The sequence below is a fragment of the Drosophila elegans genome, unplaced genomic scaffold, assembly GCF_018152505.1.
Source record: "Drosophila elegans isolate 14027-0461.03 unplaced genomic scaffold, ASM1815250v1 contig_149, whole genome shotgun sequence".
NCBI lineage: Eukaryota > Metazoa > Arthropoda > Insecta > Diptera > Drosophilidae > Drosophila > Drosophila elegans.
In genome coordinates, this window is record NW_024545513.1 from 13,489,684 (window position 1) to 13,511,718 (window position 22,035).

Here is a 22,035-nt window from a genome sequence, read left to right on the forward strand (position 1 = left end):
TTCAGATTCCGATAGGTATGACTACAGTCGGCCGACATCAGACAATGCACAAATAACAGAAAGAACTGAAAATGCGGCAAACAGAAGCAGCAGCAAGTGCATGTGAAACAAACATAACACTGGGAAAACAACCGAGCACCGGTATTCAAACTGTTCCATTTTAGTATTTACACTTTTTACTCGAATACAATGCACACACAAGCCAAATACAGAACAAGAAAACACAACAAAAATTCTAGGCTCTGAGTAGAATAAAGTTCTTTAGCGCATAAATTCGTAAATAACAATAGTATATAAAAATTAATTAAACTTTTCCAACACAGCACCCTTACTCTGTTGTTATAACCAAGAACCGTTATATTTATAAGCTGTGATCAAAAAATCAAAGCTAATTTTGTTGTTGTTAGTTCTTATTTTAAAGACTTATTACATTTACCAATAAAACATAAACACTGCGGACTTGAAAATAAATAGCAGTGAATTGGTACATTTAAATTGATTTTGCGGCTATAAATACATGACTTCTTAGCTACAAAACTCAAAAAAGTAATGATTGCTTAAAGCCCAAATAATTAAATTAATTTAAAATGCCAGAGAAAAAGCCTAAAAATATTAAAAATTTAATGTTTTGCACAATTAAAAGCTTAACATTAAAAATGTATACACTTTTGCACTTTATATGAACATAATAAAATGAAATTTACTGTACACTTTACAAAACTTAAAATAATCTACAGAACCCAACTTTATATTTCCCAAAACTCATTAAAACCAAAGTTCGTTGGGCTTTTGTGGAGTGCGATTCGCGAACTTTTTTTCAGTGCAATCAAAGAACAATTGCCACGACGAAACGAATCGGAACGGATGGTATCGGCTGGAATCGGCTGGGATCGCCGGGGTATCGTAAAAAGTATCGGTTGCGGGGGCCCCCTAATTGCCAGTGAGTCAGAGAACCGGGAAGGAGAACGCAAACGCAAACGCAAACGCAAACGCGAACGCAAACACGATAAGCATCGATAGGGTCCGCTGGGGATTTTCGTGTTCCACAAAAAAAGTGGCTAAGGTCAGAAGGTCTGAAACTTGTCATTGACATTGCACGTCTGCATGGTGTGTGTGTTGCAACCACTGTGCCGCACAATGGGCTTCCTTGTTTCGCCTCAAATAAAAAAAAAAAAAAACAAAACTTAAATGCTGAACCCTCAATGACAAACGGCCAAGCGGAATCAATCATCACCCTCTATCTCTGTGGCGGCGTGACGAATGGCCACATAAAATACCAGACCAGTCCGGCCAGACCAATTAGTAGATGTAGTTTCAATAATCGCAAAACGTCAAAACACAACGCATTAAAACTGAACCAATTGTAAGCACCGAGCACATTCTCTTAACTCTGGGACTTTTACCAGAAGTCAGGGTCTTGAACACAATAATATGTGGTATTGGGAACTGTGAACAATATTATTTCAGCTAGTGAAATAATTGATAACTTAATTTAACACCAATTTTATGTGTAAAATTGAAAATTATAAAAAAAAGGAACTAAAATTGCTAAATGCATTTTTTTTCCGGAAATACATAGTACAGCAATATGAGCCTTTAGGAAAATCGCTGGTACTAAAACAGCTCACAGTACTGCCAAAAACACACATGCGTCATAAATAAAAATTCTTGATCGACTTATACGCTTATGGCATTTGCCCAAAATTCAACTGACTGCACTTTTTTTTCGGAAATAGTACAGCAATATGAGCCTTTTGGAAAACCGTTGATGCTAAAACAGCTCACATTACTGCCAAAAAAACACATGCGGCATAGATTACTCACTGCTTTACAGATGATTGCCAAAATTTTATGCTTTCAATTCGATTTCGACAATAGTAGGTCGTTTAAATGAATTAGTACTGTAAAATTTTAAAATATTGTTATTTTAGTGTGGGGAAATGACCGTTAAGACGATAACTGCCGTGCAATTTAAAGCAGATATCAACCGTATATCTTTCAATCGTACAGAAAGTCACAATACATACAGTTAGTAAATAAAACTTTAAGCATGTGTTGTTGGTTCTTAAATCATTACTTCTGAGTTAGAATTCTTTCTGAATTTTCAAATACTTATAGACAAGAAAAATTCCTTTTCTTGGACAGTGGTTTTGAAATCTTCTTTGAATACACCTTTCCAAATTCGACAAAAAAAATATATATATATTTAAATAACGCATACCCCTTTTCATAATTACTAAGTAATGCGTCGGTTTCTAGGAATCGAAATGAAATGTGCCGGGAAAAATTCAAAACCTAAACTATGCCACCGCATAGTCAAAGCTCGAAATCAGCTAATTGAAATAGCCTTCGAATGGCTTTATGAAATATGCAAACTATTGGCAACCGTTCGATCGGAATGGAAATGACCGGAATGATACCGAAACGAAAGTCCGAAAGGGAATTTAATTTAATGCGATGTTTTATGAACAACGCTTGTTGCAGTTTTATCAATTGTGTTGGCATTTTAGTTGTAGGTTTTTTATTTTTTTATTTATGTAACGCCCAATGAGCACACTGCAGAGTTCGTGAGGGGCCAATCAACAGCGAAATAAAAAAAAAAAAAAAAATCGAGGAAGGGTGAAAAAAAAAGGGAAAAAGAGAAAACAATTGTTTATTATTTATTTACGTCGTTGATTTGTGTTTCTTTTCGCGTATGTGGCGCACAATTCAAGGCCAAACCTTTATTTGTGCCATATTTCATTGTTTGAATTTTCGGCTTTTTTGGTTTTTTCGCCTTTTGCCTTCGTGGGCGACGTCGTGTAAACATAGAAAAATTGCCAAATTAACTGGCCATGTGAGCTGAATGGAAAAACAGATTTTGAAACGGTACTCGGACCGTTTGTTTGGATATTGTGGATATTTTCAATTGCGTACCGCCTGAAGAAAAGGGGTGAGGATGGCGCAATTGAACCGGTTCGTGAATATTCTCAATTGAATGCAAATCGCAGTGGAAAGACCCTCGATTGCATGACAATCCTAAAGGTTATCGGTTTGAACCGGTCTGAAGAGCGTGGTTTTAACGACTCTTATTTAATTTGAATTTTAAAATTGTAATTCTTGTAATTAATGGCGGTTCTTCAAGGAATTCCATTTTTGTACACCGCCTGTGAGGCTTTAATTAATAATACCGTTGAATGACTTGGCGGGCGGATTGGAAGAAGATTGAATTGGTTTCACGTTTTTTACGTAAAAAATATATGTATTTCTTTATTATTATTCGGTTTATAAATTAAATTTAGTTTATTTTTAGGATTTATAAATGTTTACTCAATTTAAATAGCATTCAAGACTTATTTTATATAATGAAACTATTAAGATTAACTAAAAAATGTATGGAACAAAATAAAACCGAATATAGCTTTACAGTTTCTTTCTATTTATTTATGTTGATGCAGTTAAAGAGTTGCAAAATCATACAAAAATGCAAACACATATACAAATAAAAACATAGTTATTAAATATGTAAAAAAGGATAAATAAATATAAATCCATTTAAAAATGTAAGAAAAATGAATATAGACAAGACCGATGCCTTTCCAGAATGAGAGAGACCCTTTTTCTGAACACAATAAATTACACAAATAATAGGTCTGATTTTACAGATACAAAGAGGTAGAAAAAAGTATTTTAATTATCAAAAAGCATCCTGATCTGTTTGTAACATTTTCAATTGACCAACAACTTTTTGCCGCGCTTTTCGCAAACATTTTTGGCAATTGCCATTCAGCTTTTGGGGTTTTCGGTTCAGTTCGATTCCGGCCGCTGTTTTGTTCTGTGTTCTGTGTTTTGTGTTTTGCGGGCTGCAGCAGCTTTGCGGCTTATACAACGCATTTTCAAATGAATTGTTCGGCAAATCAATTTGCATATTGCGCGGCACATTTGCGGTAAAAACAGGCGGCAAAAGCAGCAACAACAATAACATCGATAGCTGCCCCAAGAGGCCGCCACGCCCCTTTACCCATCGACCCCGCCTCGGCAATTTACAAAAATATTTTTGTGTTCACACTCAATTAATGCCAATTGACTGCAAAATTGCCAACACCTTTGACACGTTTCGAATGCAAATGAAAATGGAAATGGACATGGATGTGAAAACAATCTCACAGTGCTCACATTGCTCACAGTGAGTGTCTATGTACGAGTATCTACGTATCCGTATCTATGCGTCTGCAATGCCCAAGCCAATTTATAGGATGGGCAAAGCTCGCGGTTTTCGCCCGCTGCTGGATGCAAAGTAAATCAATAAATAAATAAATTGTCACATGCAAAATTCATGAGAAAATTCTCAAAATACATCAGACGTATTGATAACAGGCAGCAAGAACAACAACCTCGAATTATTCACATTTTGAACGCAATTGAACTTTTCGCATAAATTTTCGTGGCAAGAACTCTGGGGCTTGTGCTGTTTTTTTTTTTCTGAGCACATGTATGAACAGTATTGAGTTGAATTCAATTAAATGTAACAGCTTAATTGATAAATAATTTGTATTGTTATTGCATTAAATCGGTTGGACCCCATACAAAATGAGAGGAGTTTACACGAACTGAAATTGATGATGCGGCTGAATGGGTTCGAGGCCCAGCAAGTTCAACAGATTAATTTAATGGCTCTGTGTGGTGGAATTAACCCACACTTGCCAGCATTTTTTGGACCCATAAAAATATTATCTACATTTTTGAGATACATTAAGACATCATTTTATTGCAACTTTTGTAAGCTGACACAGTGACATAGATTGATATGAAAAAAGTCGTATATTTGTTTTGCTGACTTCAAATTTGGTTTCTTAGAGACTATTTATTCTCGTTTATAACAACTATATTCTATAAGCGAATACCACACCTTAAACTCGTCTTGTTTTGCAAGATTTATGACCTCCACTAAAAAGAGATAACATTTTTTTTATCAATGAAGTTTCCTAAGCCTTATGATAAAGCAAATGGCCTGTGAATCAATGTTAATTTTGTGTTCTTAAGATTATTTGCACAAAACTTAAACGACACTGGATTTTAAATATTTTAAACTCTTTTATTTGTGGTAATTTTTTTTTACATAGAGCCATTACATTCAGTAGATTACGCGAATTAACGCTGATTTCGGGTAAAATACGCATTGCAAGCGCCGCAATCTAGTCAAGAGCAAGAGCAGGGACAGAAGAAAGAGACGGCAATGTGTGAGATGAAAGAGACAAGTGCATGCTGCTTTTCTGCTCACATGGCTTCTTATTTACGTATGTACCGACTTTATGTTTTATTCATTGGACTTTTGGTGGACGGTCAGTTATCGGAGCTGTTCGTCGGCTGTTGCTATCGCTTCCGGGTTAAAATCAAAGGCAGAGAAAGAGACGGCAGGCGTTGGGCAGAAAGAGAGGTTCACAGGCACCTTTCCCGTTCTTTTGTCGTGATTGGGTTGTTAAAATCGTTTAAAATTAGCCATGCAGCCCTGGCAAGTGCGATTCCAATGTAAATCGCAAGCCCCTGGTTTTTAACCTTTTTTTTTTTAGCTTGGTTAACCCCGTTTGCCAATTTTTTACGCGACTCAGCGAACTCTTTAAATTCATTGTGTGTGTGTTGCTGGCACCCGATATGCTGGCACTTGTTTTCGTTTTTATTTTAATTAAAATTATGTCAACGCAATTGAAATGTTATTGAACCAGCACGAACGATGCTTGCCAAATCGACGAGTTCATTAATTTGGATTTTGTAACTTTTATACAATGTGCGGTAACAGCAGCAACAACAACAAGAGCAACAACAAACACCAACGATAGCAACAACACTTGCAATATTAATGCACACCGAACTTTTCGGAGTTCCCATAATTTATGGCCATTGTGATAAAGAAACAGTCGGCATCGCGTCGAGAACAAAAAAAAAAAACATCAGGAGCAAATAAAAATTTTAGAGTGAAGATTTTCAATACTCTTTATAAAAATATAAAAAATTTATATGGGTAAAAATTTGGTATCTGAAAATATTTGGTTTTTTAAAACACGAAGCAAATTTAATACATTTTTTGTATTCTTTTTTTCTATTATTCTTAAAGTTCTCAAATATGTATTAGTGTAATAAATTATAACTGAAATGAGTAACAATTAAATAAAATCCTAACTTTTGTAGCTGTTAAGAGAACTGCAATAAATAATCCTAATCGCAAATGAAAGATATCCATTTAGCTGTCGATTTTTATTCAGGTCGGAAGTATTCCCATTCCCTTTTGAAAACCCCATTAATACCGTATACCCCCAAATAGCCAGTGTTACTATAAAATATGAAACAAAATGCGGACTGGCCGTAAAATGCATTCTCAGCAGAAGCCAGCAATAAGCAAGCGTAAACAGTTGTGTTTAATCAACTAAAACAGAGAAAACGAAGGAAAAGTGCGAAAAAGAAAAACTGAATCGAACAGAAACGAGCAGAAGAGTGGGTGGGAAATGTGAGTGGGTTTTTGGGTGGGGTGCTTGTGCTTGTGCTGGCAAAACTTGTCAACGCCCCCGCGAAATTGTTCCTGTTCGCGATTTATGGCAGGAAATTTATCAGCTGAAAAATATGCACGGAAAATGGAAAAGCTAAACGAAAACCAATTGGTTTAATACCCTTCTTTGGGTATTGTAGACATTTTAATGACATATTAATGAAAAACATTAAAATTTATTTTTAATTAAAACACAGTAATATTAAAGCACTTGATTCAAAAGGTCACTCAAATATTATTTTTGAATGCTATATAAACACGCTTGCTCAAAAAAAAAAAACAAAAACCCTTTTAAAGAGAATTTAAGACATCTATCGACGAAATGTGCCAAACATAAACAAAAGAGCCTTTTGAAAAAATGGACATTGCTATATCGTTTGCTATGCTTTAATATCTCTGGCCATAAAAGCCAATACTCACCCCAAATCAGGCCACATAAAGACAAATGATATATGAAGTGGGCGGTAGGCAGTGTCAAAAAAGTCCTTTCCAATCTGGACGACAATCTTTTTGCAGGATGCACAATATATTTTTCTTTTCGGTGGTTTTTGTTGGGCGTGTTGGGGTTAATCTGCAATTAAAGAGAAGCATAAGCAAATTAAAGCCTTGTGAATTTGAAATCAAATTCAATGTAGTCTTTGCTGATAAACAAAATGTTAGAAATGGAAAAAGTGAGGAAATGGTGTTGGTCCAGTTGTCAAGAGGAAATCTCAAATGGCGCACTAAACAAATTAGTCGACCTTGAATATAAATTCCAAGAATTTTAGTTTTCGAATATGTACACAACATCCGGAAAACGATAAGTATTTAAGTAGTTCTCCCGCCCCAAAACTTTAAGAAATAATTCACTCAAGTTGAGTTCTCAAGGGCATTAATAGTGCGATTTGTATATTTTTGGAAAGGACTTGTCCGGTTTAAGTGAGTAAGTTAAGTGGGTCATTAAACTATTTTTAACACACTAATTATCGGTTTTATAATTGTTTCTGTGCGGAAGTAAGTACTTTAAAAGCTGCGACATATTTGATTTAAAATCTTTATAGTTATAAGACCATACAAAAATCAAAAAGCAGGAAATGAACAAAGATTACAGCGCTAATTTATAAAGGTTTATCACAAACAAATTATATTCAGAGATTGTTGTGATAGTTTCTGTGATATGCTTTTTAATAAAAATGTAGTTGTTTTCCTTTTAAAGGTCTTAATTTATATATAATTGATACCTTGGGAATCTTAAATCTCTTAAAGCTATTCCATTCCCTTTATCATCCAAATCATCCATCTCTTCCTTTCTGCTCCTGGTTCTTTTTTTGGTTGTGTTCGAACATTTCAGTGTTACAAATCCAGTTATTTGTTGGATTTGACAGTTTAATTCTACGCCTCGATGAACGAACCGAACCCCAATCAGAATCGACCCCCTCTTTAACCCTCACGCAATGCCATGTGTCTATTTCAATCCCACGGATTCAGATGGATGGCGGGGCGGAGCAGAGATGTACACTCGTGACGTGCATTTAACTGTGTCACGAGTTGGCAAAAAAGAACCTCGAAATAAGAAAAGGTATAAAATAATAAAATAATTTTATTGTATAGCAAACCAGACTTGACAATAAAAATCGATATGTAAGCTACAACTTTTGTAAATATATATGATTGAATGAAAAGTTTTAAAACGCAGATTAAACTGTTACATTCAATAAAACTAATAGTTTTTTGTCAACTTATATTATATAGATATAATTTCTATATTATTTGTTATGCAAAAGTTAAAAGTTCTTTTTTTCCACTTTCTGTTGTAGTGACAGCTCAGATACTCCAATTCAGCGCATTTTCTTTTGTGTTGAAAGAAAATTCCGCGCATCTCTAACGTTGAGACAGACACATCAGATGTATCTAATAGCATGCTTTGCTGCTGATTTGAAAATCAAACAACTTTGACATTTTGATTTTTCAAGGAAAATTTTGGTAAAGCCTCCACTAAGATTGTATTGTAAGCTACAGATATTGAAAAAATAAAACAAAAACAAAAAACAAAATAACCGAACGAAAACCAATGCCCCCAACAAATTGTTTATATAAGCGGCTCAATAAATGAGCTGAAATTTGCATCGGGGCACGAAATTTTCTATGTCGCCTACTAGACATTCAAGATCGCGTTCGCTAATGGATTTCACGGGCGTTTGGGGACCCCGAGGCAGGGGTGTTTGGGTGGTAGGGCCCCGGGCTGAAACTTGTCCAGAAATCAAGCGAGCAATCAAGAAAGCAGCCAGAAAGCCAGCGAAGAGCAAATCAAGAAAGATAATAAAAATAAAACGAGTGAGAAATGCCGCGAAGTGCCAAAAACAAGTTTAAATGTCAAAATGTAACTCCCAGACGGCAACGAAAAAAAAAAAAGCAACAAAATAAAAAAGTAAATATACGTAAATATACGTAAATAAACACCCAGAGAGCCAACAACAATTGTTGCAATATTGCAAGTTGCTGGGGCGCCGCAGCAGCAACAAAAATCAAATTAGCGCCTGTTGCAATCGACAGACGTTGTTATTAATTTTTGTCATTTTTTTTTTTTCGTTGTCTTGTTTTTACTGCCGTTCATAATTCGCGCTTATGCAAAAAATGCTTAAATTAAACGCAATTTTTTTTACTTGTTTTCATCTGGCAATAAAAACGGGGAACAACTGCAATAACAACAATCGCAACGAGTTGGCGACGAAGACATATAAATGATAATCATTATAAGTCCGTTAAAATTTATGAACAATGAAAACTTCAACGACCACAAAAATGTTGAGGGGATGGGCGGGTAGAAGTGTGGCTAAAATTAAAAAGACGTCAAGCGAACTCGCATTCAGATATTAAAAGGCTCTAAGAGAGTTTTTTTTTTTTATCGGCGACCAAAAGATGAATTTCCGAACGACTAAATTGATAATAGCCGGTATTAATTTTCGCTGATTCGTTCTAGCTAAGTCAGAGGCAAAAAATGGCAGATACTTTATCTTCTACGTGTAAAACTTGCTTTAAACAAATTCAGAGAAGCCATCAACAGTGTTCGGCACAGAAACGGCACAGAAATATTTTAATTTATCTTTACAATGTATTTAGTTTTATTCGTTTATTGAGAAAACTGCTCCGAATTTTAATAAATATTCAACATGAATTTAGTTAAAAAATTATTCATCCTAAATTAACAAATAAAATTATATTTACATTGTTTCTTTGGTTTAGTCAGTATTAATTATTTCACAATTTTTGTAAGCACAATTATTCCATATTACTAAAGTTTGCAAATGATTCATGGAAGTTCCAAAAAAGACTGTCAAAATTATCTTAAGTCCGTTTTTATAATTTCACAAATTTTGTAAATTTTTAGCCGCTTGTCTGCGAATTATCGGTGGGATAAGCTCAGGTCTTGAACTCTGTCGATTGCAAAACAGATCCCAAGACAAGAACCGCGACCAAGACACGATTAAAGCTCAATTAATTGCGCCTGACAATGACAGGGAGGCAGCTTCATCATCATCATCATCATCATCATCATCGTCTGTACTGTCTATACTCTATAGTCGATGTATAGTCGATGGAATAAACCAGCTCCGATGTCAGGGACAGCCGAAAACACAAGTCAAATCGAACGTGGGGGGAACTTTGCCCGCTAAAAGGGGGTGGAGTGAGGCTCAAGTCATAATCATTATCAAGACTGACATATGGAGGCGTCTATAGCTCTATGTCGATGCAATCTGCTTGCTTATAAACATTTGTATATGTTGGGTCTCGCTCTTTCTTTGAGAGAAGTTTACTCACTCTGTTTTTGATTTAATAAACTCATATCAATGTAATAAATTTAAAACGTTACACTAGTAGATAATACCAATACTTATTGTAATAGATAGTTGTAGCCAAATACTGAAGTAGTAGGAAACTATTAAGTACAAATCATAGAAATTACCTAAAACTACTAGCCCTGCTTAGTACTAATTGTTGATACTGATAAGTTAGTTAGCGTATAATATTTTTGTCAGTGTAGGTCAATGCTCTCGACTCGCAAAATGTTTTCCACCATTGTTTTCTACCTTTTCTGGCTTTTTGCGACTTTTCACAAACTGATTTGTGTTTCGATTTCGATTAGACGAAGACGAGGGCACTCTGTTTTGCTCTCGAGTCGGTTCCCTTGAGTCATTCAACTTTCTATGCCTTGGCTTATCACTGTTGTTGCTGCAGTTGCTGCGGTTGCCGCCGTGCTGCCCGCCAGCAACATGTTGCAGCTGAGGCGCATCAACTGCCGCTCGTCCGCTCATTAGCCCAGTGATTTTGGATTTGGATTCGGAGGGCAACTGGCAACTGGCAACTAGCAACTAGCAACTAGCAATAGGGCATCTATTGCAGCACTGATTTATCTGGCATCTCACGTTCGCGAAGGGCTTGGTCGTGATCCACTGGCCAGTGGCCATTGGATAGTGGATAGTGGATAGTGGATGCTGGATAGAGGATATTGGATATTGGGTATTGGGTATTGGGTATTGGGTATTGGCCACCCGTGAATTCCAGTTTCTGTGTGCCGCACTCCATGTTTAGTCAGCAGCATCAATTCAATTGCTCCGCACCACAAAATCATTGACAGCGGCAAAGTTAACAACTCACGCTGTTGTTTCTTATATTAGCTGCTGCACTCGCAGAAATAGATCAGACAATGGTTTAGCTCTCTTAGCAAAGCACCAACAGAGTCTTCAGAATCATATTTTTAAAAGCACAGCTATATTAGTATTAATAATAATAACAAGAGGCGATTTAATTTAAATATTTAAAATATTTATTCAAACACATTTTCGATTTTATTTTGTATGAACTTTGTGTTGGAATAAAGAAAGAAATATTCAGTCAATTTTCTGAGACTTGAAACCAATCGGACAAGGCGCCAACATGTTTTGAAGGGTGACGAGAAAGTAATGCTTAGTTCTGGCACTGCACATCTGCATCAGCAGCATGTCAGCATGTCAGCATTCGTGGTCACATGACCCCCCTTGCACTTCTTCTTCTTCTTTGCCTGAGGGCGCCACCAGTTCATGGGAATCCGCTCCAGAAGATGCCACACACAGCAAACAAGAAGCGGCGGCGGCGGCGGCGGCGGCGGCGGCAGCGGCAACTGCAACACCAGCAACATCAGCACCAACTGTTGCAGCTGCAGCAAACTTTGACCCCGCGCTGCATTCTCAGGCACTGGCGTGGGTGCCACCAGGGGTGGTGGCTAGGGGGGCACTTCCAAGGGCTACTGGCTACAATTTGCTTGCTTGCATTTCGCTGTCGCAACAATTTTAATACATTTCTCACATGATTTTGCAGCGCACATACAATACAATACAATACAATGCGGACTGCTGGTGTTGCTGTTGCAAGTGTTTCGTGTTTCGTGTTTCGGGTCCCATTGTTTGCAGATCTGGTTGTCTGTCAGTCGGTCATGTGGCCAAGTAATTGATCATGCGATGCTCTGTGCACAGCAGCAACATCAACGCCCAGAAGCAACACAAAGGCGTCACATTAAGAAAGAGAGTTCTACAGAAATTTCCACTTAATTTCCCTGAAAGTTTACCCTCTTTCTTTTAATTTTTAAGTGCTGGCTGTTTGTAATGTAAAAGCATTTCTCAAGTTTCACAAAAATCACTAATTAAGGGGTTACTATGGCCCGAAAGTGCGTGATAAAATAGCAATTAGGTTTATCATTCTATGTTAGGCTTTATTTATAAATCAATTTAAAAAAAATTGCACTTTTCGTCCAGTTTTTATATTGTTTTGCTATGTTTTTAAAGTGCTAAAATACGCAATTAAAAGTGTTCTCCCAATTAATTATTTTTTAATATGCTCTCTTGCACAACATTGCTTAAGCTTTTCCCCACTCATTAGATTTAAGACAACTAAATGGCTTAGCACAATTTTTCGGATTTTGAATATAACATTCTTGTTAATCATCTCATTGGCTTATCGTGTTTATTTGTTTAAAATGGCTGTTGTTGCTGTCATAAAACGAAAACACGAAAAATGCAACATACTGCATAATAAACAACTGCAGCGGCAACAGCAACCTTAACAACACTGCGGCAACACACTAACATAAACAAGAAATAACATAACAAAAAGTGCCAAAAACACGCAAACAAAAAATATGCAAAAAAAAAAATATGGGCAAAAAAATATAGTAAAGGAAAGGGAGTGTGGGATAAAAATGCCAAAAAGCCAAATGGGAATTTTCAAGCAAAACATTGCCTGGCCACCGCAAACAGCTGTAACGGACGCCAACAATTACAGCAGCAACATCAACGACACGGCAGCAACAACAGGAGATTCTGTAGCAGCAACAGCAGCAACAGCAGCAACATCAACACGGCAGCAACATAGAGTCGCTGGCAAACACGCGTTTTAATTTTGCGCTGAGCCGAAAACTTGCAATGAAAATGCTTTGCATTCCCTCCACCCACTCCGCCCACCTGCAACAACACCCCCCCCCCCCCAACAAACCCTCTGCAACATTCAACATCCGCTGCCAAAAAACCCTGGGGCTGGATGTTAGGCTCTGGGCCTGGGACACAACGATAGCATTGTCAAAACATATGCTTTCACACTTGCCATGCTCAAACATAAAATGGAAAAAAGGGGTGGAAAACGGGGGGAAAACGGGGGGAAAATGGGGAAATCGGGGGAAAACTAGTGGGGTAAACGTGGGAGTGCAACCGAAAAAGATGCACGAAAAAAATACTCACAAAATTGTCAGAGGTGTAGAACACGAATAACCTGGGAAACAAATGCAAAAGAAAACGAGTGGGGAAAAATCTTGAGAAAATGGTGAAAAAACAAATATAACAAATATCAAATAAATAACAAGTCTTGGTTAAAATCGCTTACACACATAAGCACCTAGGATCACAAAAGTTAAATAAATAGTTAGAACAAAGGGGTTTTTATTTTTTTGGAGATAAATAGAAAACTCCCCACACACGGAGAATAATTAAATCATTTAGCCAAAAGCAAAGCAGAGAAAGAGCCCAGTAGAAATAGAAATGATGGAAACAGAATGTAAAATGTGTAATAAAGTGTAATAAAAAAGAATTGTAAGCGGAAGTAGCAGCGACGCATTCAGCTGGAACTGAAGCGAACTTACATCGAGAAGCGGAAGAAGGAGTCATCATCATCGTCGTCATAAAGAAAGACGAACGGCTGTGGCGTGTAATGGAAATTACGAGCGGTGTCTACGGACAAGAACAATAAAAAATCGCATTGTAAAAGCAGCAACAGCAGCAGCAACAGCAACACATTGCTGGTGGGGCAGTGCACCTGCGTTCATATAGCGTCCAAATAGGTATAGTCGCTACAATTCTGATGGAGCAGCGGCGATTAGACGCTGCCCCCAAACTGTTTTCTGCTTCCGCTTGCCGCCGACAACAACAGAAACACTAGTGGCAGCAGCAACAGCAATATCAACCACACAAGCAAAAAAAACACCAATTGTGCTTTCAGTATTTTATAATTACTATGGTCAAAGTAATAATAAATAATTGGCACATCATATTCAAAATCAATACGTAAAATGAAAATTATGCTCGAAAAAAAGAATAACTCAAGTGATTAGCTACGTTCAAAACATATAAAGATAATTTTTAACAAACACTCAAAACATATTAAGATCCTTATATACTCGATCTTAGCATTCTTCAATAACAAATTATTTAATTAATTTAGATTAATTACTTAAATTTATAAAGATACCCACTTAATTTGAAATTATTCATACCATTTTTAACTTTATATTAGTTAAAGCTTTGAAAACAAATTTTTAATATATTATATAGTTTAATTAATAGTTTTCCAGTATATGATTTTAAAAGCAATTAAATAATTACCATATTCACTCTTTAAATTTCAAATTTAACATAATATATCAGAGATGTAATTAAATATAATTATTTGAGTACAGTTTCTTTTTAATTTATGAAAATTTTTGAGTGTTTGACTAGAACACTTTTACATTACTTTTGAAATAAATATAAAACTTGTACAAAAAAAATTCATTTAAATCATATATTCCGACCAGAAATTGACTTCACTGGTAATGCTCCGAAGACCGTCTCTCAACTGCCCCCTCATCCCTCCCGAGTTTCGTAGGCCCCTTTTTTACCCACCCCTGCGACCGAGGCACCTGTTCGTCGACACTTTGACGCTTGGTTGATTTTAGGCGAGCGCAGTGCGTGCTTTGCTTTTGACTTGGCGATGACTCAGCGAGCCTACTCCCCCGTCACCGCCCCTGCAAGCCCCCAAGCCCTCTTTTACATCCCCGCCCTACGCTCCTCATCATCAAATTCATCCGCCTTCATGGTTAAATAACCACGCGGGCCAGAAAGGGATAGAGAGAGAGGGAAACGCTACGCTGCACATGGGGCTCAAAGATGGAAAAGGGGGCTTAGAATGGGGGATACGAAAATGGGGGTCTCAAGCGGGTGGAGACCTCGCTCTAACGGCAAATGTGTATTACCTTATTAGCATTTGCCGCCCAAACGTGTTCAACAGGTGAATAAATGAATGAATACCACATGTATGGTGTATATGATCCCAAAAAAAGATAAATAAAGAAACGCTTGCGATAAGAAATTCAGAATGGGATGCAAAGCTTCTGGACCAGAACCAATGTAAATAAAATGGAAGCCATATAGTCAAATACGATTTAATTAGCTCTCTTAAGACCTTCAGCCTTATATTAGAAATAATTGGAGAATAACGGAGATAACTAAAATCACAAAAACTACTTAAATGTACAGTTTTGAAACACTTATTATGGATTTATTGTCGTCAAAGAATCATGTAATTGTTATAAACAATTAAAGCCAAACTTGTTTAGAGCCAGTCTTTTAAGTCGAAATACACCTTATATTTAAGTACTTCTCGCTAAGAACTTTTACTGGAGTTTTTGACCCCTCATACTATTCCCAGACCCTTTAATATTCGCCGAGTTCTTGGAATCTGTTTGAGAGCAAAGTATTCGTGATCTGTACCTCAAAGAAATGGGAAATAGAAAATTCCAGAACAAACATTCATCAAGTTTTTGAGTGTGAGTGGAGGTCGGATATCGGCTTTGGTATTTGGTTTTCGGTTTTCGGTTGTCGGTCTTTGGGCTCCCGGGCACGTACTGCCCTACGGATCGCCCATCCGATGCTGTTTGCCCCGATGCAGCTGAATCAATTTAACCACGGCTATATCGCCACGGGCACAAGTGACTCAAAGAGCCTCGAAAATAATTTCGTGATAGACTCGTTTTATTTGTTTTTCGGTTGCTGATTTCATTCCACGTTCTCTGAGGGTGCGGGTGTTTTTGAATTGGATTCGTGGAGTGGGGATGTCTGGCTGTCTGACTGTCTGGGTCTCGCACAGATTCCCACCAAGTCTATATAGTGCCATCCACCATGTCCGGAATTTGATTTGCGTGCCGCCTGTAACACTTTCTAATGCTGATAATGACTTTACGACCGTTTTGCGGGCATTTTGGCACTTGCACTGAAACAAAATGTTATAATAGCTGTAGTCCAACATCTAAAAATATTCTTCATCTACATAATTGAGTGAAAAATACTTTATACCATTTTGAAATTTAAAAGTTTTATATTTAACAAATAATAATGAAATGATACAAAATATACATTTTTTTCTCAGTGTCCGATTCTCCCCTTTGGATGTCAACATTTTTCGAGCTACTCGAGTGTATTACCACCCTTTCAACTTTTTATTTTTTTGGACAGTCGGTTAAATGCAATTAACTTGGTTACACTTTCATGCGGGACTCGAATTTGGATGTAGAATTCGTTTCGGTTTTGGTTTTTGCTTTTAGTATTGCGTTTTAAAACAACGATTTAATTTTGTGGTCAGCGGAAGTGATCGTTTTGCCACTTTGGCGCTGATGGGGTCACCAAGTGAAATCAGCATCAGTATAATTATTACCATTCCCACAATCACATGGCACTCGTCTCTATAAATTATATTCGTGAGCTGTTCTTGCTTGGCACATGTTTAATAGCGAAAACTGATAAGACACCACATAAAGTATAAACTTGGTTCATTGGATCGATCTGTGGGAACTCTCTAGTAATCTGTTGTTATTGAGATAACCAACAATTGAGGAAAACTTGTACAATTGTAGTCGTTATTTTTAATCAGGTTTGAGTTGTTTTCAGCTGTTGAAATTTAAGTACTAGTTTTTTAAATATCTCCAAGATGTTTTTATATTAATGTGAAATTTAGTTAAATATATGATCATTTAAAGCTATTATCCCAGTCACGCCCTATGTTATTCCTATTGAGGCCCGATCCTTGCAAGACAAAAACAAATTTCCAAATGAGAGTGGAACTATCTAAGTATATAATCAGCAAAAGTCAGCAAAAGATCTTCCGCATTCGCAGAACGTCTAGTTTTCCCACATCCTTAAAAGTCAGAAGGTCAACATCGGGCGTGAACCCGGAAAATCCCCGTGGACAAGCCCATGGAAATGAGACATCCCGAGACCAAGCAGATAATACAAATGAGGAGGATCAGAAAGACCAGAGAGATTTTAAGCGATTCAAGACTGAAATCCGCATTCGCAGGGGCCGTAAAAAATTTCGCTGCCTTCGTTTCAATTGAATTTGCATTAAAAAACAAGTTTTCACAGCAAAAAGCAATGAAAACGAAGAAAATTATAAGACACACTTAAAATTATAAGCAAAACAAAAATATAATCCACTTACTTTTGCTGTTTTATATCCCAAAACAAAGATGTTAAAGAAGATGCGCGCGTGCTTTTGGTTTTTTTTTTCGGCTTCTTTTTATCTTTCACCCGATTTCTGTTGTTGTTGTTGGTTTGTGGGTTAATACCAAATTATTGTAAAAATAAATTAGCATATAAATAAATATTAAACACCACAAATTGGTTCGTTTTGAATTTCGTTTCGTTTTTGCATGTGTTTTTTTTTTTTTGTTTTTTGATTGTTTTGAGAATCTTTTAAATTATTTTTTGTTGCTTCGCTTATCTGGATTTAGCCAGTTGAAACGTATTTTATATGGGTCTAAATTTTGTTTAATTGCTTAAAGTTTTCCCGTCGCTGGTTGCCTTTCATTTTTCGCTGCTGTTTTATCGCCTTTTGTCGCTGCGTTTATTGTTTTGTTTCTGTCATTATGACAACACACACTGTTTTTATTTGAATTTTGCTTTTTATTTATTTTATTTCTTTAACTGTATCGCACGTATTATTTCATTCACAAAGAAAGACTTTTGCACACACACAAAAAAATCACGTGAAAAAAATCGATTTAAAATATTTTGAGTTGTAATAAACTGTTGGGAAGAAAAACGGAAAATAATATATTAATATTTGAATGGAACAAAAACAAAAGAACAAAAAATACAGCTTTCTTCGACACAAAAAACTATTATAAAAGTTCTGATATACTAGTAATATTTAAGTATTATTTTCATTTCTTTACAGTACCAAATTTGACATGTTTTGTGTTTTAAGGAACAGTGAAATAGTTTTTGACTTGAACATTTCAGAACTATTTATGTATTTTTAATATCGGCTTTAATATCCTAAAAAAATATTTCCATAAAGCATTAAATTGATCCAAGTCACTTTAATATTTAAGTGCTATATGCTATTTTTTAAGCCAAAGTGATCTTAAATTTGTTCAGTGCACATAGGCGAATGTATATGTTCAGCGCACATATATTTTTAAGATTATAAATTATCGGACGCCTGTTGCTGTAAGTCCAACAACAATAGCAACTACAAAAACTGTTTCACAACATAGTATAGTATAAATATATATATATATATATATATGTGTATAGTATATAAATACACTCTTTTGTAGTATGTAGTTTATTTTACTTTATTTTACTTCACTTTATGTCGTTCTCCTTTTTTCTGTTTCCTTTCACAGATATGCATTCTTTCGTTTTGTTTTCGTTTTTGTTTTATGTTTTAGGTTCTTGTTGAAATCCAAATTGAAATCGGGTCAAATTTAGGAAAGAATAAAGACAACACGAAAAAAAATTTTAAAAAATAATAAAAACCGTAATGTACACGAAATAACGTTCTAGTTTTCTTTTAACTAGACACATTTTTACGGGGAAATAGAGAATATATTGAAACTCTATACATTGTTATTTATTTTTGTTTTATTTAAAGTTATATGCTCACGTTCTAGCCGATTGCACATGTCTCTTAAATTTGTTGTTTAAATTTCAAATTTGGAATTAAACGTTTTGTTGTTTTTTATTTGCTATTGTTGCTGGCTTTTCTTTTCGTTTTTCTTTAATTTTTATTCAGTTCTTTTCGAAAAGAGAAGAAGAAGAAGAAGAGAGCACGCACCGTTACCGTTCACGTTCACAGTTGTTTTTGGAATGAGAAGCGGCTTCAAACCGCTGCGCGGGCGTCGACGTCGGCACCGCAGTCGCCGCCAGAGAAAGGGAGAGCGGGAGAGAGCGCGAGCGACGATCGTCGACGATCATATACAAATATATACACACGTTCATGGACTGCCGGCAAAGAGAAGAACTCTCTTGTGAAGAGTGAGCTTAAGCCGCGCTTAGCTTTCAGTGCTCTTCTTAGTTGCAAACTGCACTTAGACATTTTTCTGGCGATTATTATCGGTTACAATTATTTGTATACTTTTGCAGAGGGTATTATACATAAATCTAGTCAAATGTTTGCAACTGATAATACTTGTTTTTAAATACAGTAATATAGTTTTGGCTTAATAAAACTATAAAAATTTTCTAAAGTCTTCCTAAAATAAAATACAAAAGCCATTTTTTTGAGTGTAAAAAAAAAACAAAAGAGCAGACTGCACTCTTTTGACCGCCTGCAAAGGATGATTAATGACCCTATGGCAATAGCATTTGTCTCTCAGTTTTTTTTTGTATTTTTTTTCTGAGTGCAGCTAATTGTTCAATTTACATAGACACATTGGCTCTTCCTGGTACTTTTCCGCTCCCAGTTGCTTTGAGTGAAATCTATTTTCAAATTTGTCGGAGGTCGGGAGACCACCAGGGGAAGTACCGAAAATAGGAACACGAAAATTAGGCACTTTGGCCTGGCCAATATAACAAAAAACCCAGAAAGCCTGAGGAATCTGACATGCATATCCTTCAGCTGAAATCCCGAACTGTTTTTCCTTTTATTCCACGCCATCTTCCCCGTAGATTGTCTCGCACTTCTCGGTACATTTTATTAGCCCCCACTTGAGCCACTGCCGCTGCTTAGGCCAACATAATGACCTATTAGGCCCACTTGGCCCAAAGTACACTGTTCAAATTCCGAAAGCACTTGTTTTGTACAATTCCCCCAAATAGTTTACACTTTCGAGCCGAAAACTACATATATATTTAGAGAGCCAATTTATTGATTATATTTAACATACGAAAAAGAATACTTAACGAAAACTGATTAGAATGCAAAGAACACACATTTTTAACAACTTAGTCTATAGTAATAGATTGTTGTTCCGTATTCTTTTTATTGAAAATCCAACCAAAAAAAAGACTTTGAAAAAATAGTTTCTGAAATCTAAGCATATTTATGTACCTCGAAAAACTGCAGTTGCAATGACAACTATTTTTTTTTGGGCTGGTTGAGATTAATGAACCTATAGGATCTAGAAATTTAAGTAAACCTTCTGTATGTCTACAATTCTTTTGTTATTTTTTCGGGACCATATTTTGTTAAGTGTATGAATTCGGATCAGCCTTTCTCCCTCCCTGACTCCCTTTCTCCGTCCCTTTTCCTTTTTCTGTTGAGTTTTCGACGGTCAAGTGTGTGTGTCTGGTCTTCAGGCCTTTCGCCCAAAATAAAAAATCGAAAAAACAAAAAAAAACAAAAAGTTTAGCAAATAAAAAAAAACAATACTTTTCCGTCTTCTTCCTCTTGTGCAGATGCTGCGTTTTTTTGGTGCTTTAAGTGAAATCAATTAAAAAATTTCGTTGTCTTTCGAATGTTTGCCTTCTGCCGCAGCAGCTTCTTCTTTTCCTTTGCCGTCCCCCTTTTTTTCGAGTGGCGTTTGGAATTTTCAATGGAAATTAATTTCTTTTTACATTTTTTTCCACAGTCCTACATATTTTTTCTCTTCCCCATCATGCTAATCATTTTCACTTTTATTTTTGTTCGTTAATGTTCTCGTTTTCACTTTCCAAACAAGTTTGTGTCTTTTGGGAAAAAAAGACCAAACATTAATTAAAAAACGTAAAAACAATACAAAGTTTGGTGTGGGAAGCTAAAAATGAAAATACAAACAAGACAAGTAGTTAAGCAAGGGAATTTAAAAGCTATAAATGTAATTATTTTTAAGGAAGCAGTGGAAGTTGTGGAAAATATAAATAAGTTAGCAGCTATACTTGAGCAAAAAAAAGTAATTAATTAAACAATTTTTAACATCATTTATTTTTGGATTTTTATTTTGTAAGATTGTTGATTTAAAACAATAGCTTATAAAGTAGGGGAAAAAGAGGCCAATCTGCGAGATAAATCCCTTTTTTTTGGGGCTATAGATTATAGGCGCCTGATGCCGGCGCTCTAAAGTCAAAACGCAAATTGACAGCTTAATGCCATCAAAGTTCAAAGTGCGGACACACCAAAATTCCAATAAAAAAAAAAAACAACTCCTTTAAATCGCCCCCGCTCCATTTTCCGACTTTTCCAGCCATTTGCACCGCACTTTGCCCTTACGAACGTTTGGAATAAATGTCGATGCTGATTTCGATTCGACATTGACATTCAAATCTAAACATAAATAATAACAATGATAAACATATCAACACGCCGCCGGAGAAAAGAGGCGTGGAAAGGGGGGCTAAGCCGCATATGCATGCCAAAGATACCGAACGACCCGAAAAAATTGGAAAAAAAAACGAGGAAAAAAGAAAATATATCGATGCCGAGCGCCGGGCAGACATGAATCAAGTTTAAAGCGAGAAAACCCGAAAAGGGCAGCTAACATTTTTGGGATTCATTTGCTTTCGGGCCTTCAAAAGAAAACATCAACACAATCCTATCGATAGAGATAGCCATACGTGGAGAGAGAGAGAGGGGGAAAGACTCGTTGAAAAAAGAAGTGAAATCCATGGGGAAAAATAGAGACATGACTGGAAAAAAAGGGATCACACGACCAGGACAACATGAAAAGTGGACAGCAATTTGCAAGTTTGCCAAAGCATAAGCCATTTACATATCACTATCCCCCTCTCTTTCTCTCTCCTTCTGCCCGTCTCTTTCTTTTCGGATAAACCAATGGAGAGTTCAATGCAGGCCAATCATATTTAGCAATGTTTAAGAAAGCCGAAAAGGTGGCTCAAAGGCAACAAATTTGATTTTCCCCTTTTATATGGGATAAAAATGTTTCTGAACAAATTTGATGTTTAAGATTATTTATTATGCTTTAAAGTTATGTGTATGTGTACAAATTGAACTTGCATAAATTTTCCTTAATGCGTAACTAATTTATTTCTTAGTTTTAT

At 36.1% G+C, this 22,035-nt stretch overlaps 2 protein-coding genes across 2 annotated transcripts in view; one reads left to right on the forward strand and one right to left on the reverse strand.

The window, feature by feature from the left end:
- Nucleotides 1-18,951, reverse strand: part of LOC108140864 (protein folded gastrulation) — a 33,203-nt gene extending 14,252 nt beyond the window's left edge. The window contains exons 1-3 of the mRNA XM_017263854.2: nucleotides 18,896-18,951; nucleotides 17,273-17,859; nucleotides 6,941-7,091 (exon numbers count right to left, since the gene is read on the reverse strand). The gene's annotated coding sequence lies outside the window, so the exon portion shown is untranslated. The remainder of the gene's footprint in view (nucleotides 1-6,940; nucleotides 7,092-17,272; nucleotides 17,860-18,895) is intronic.
- Nucleotides 1-22,035, forward strand: part of LOC108140862 (chaoptin) — a 169,526-nt gene that overhangs the window by 120,326 nt on the left and 27,165 nt on the right.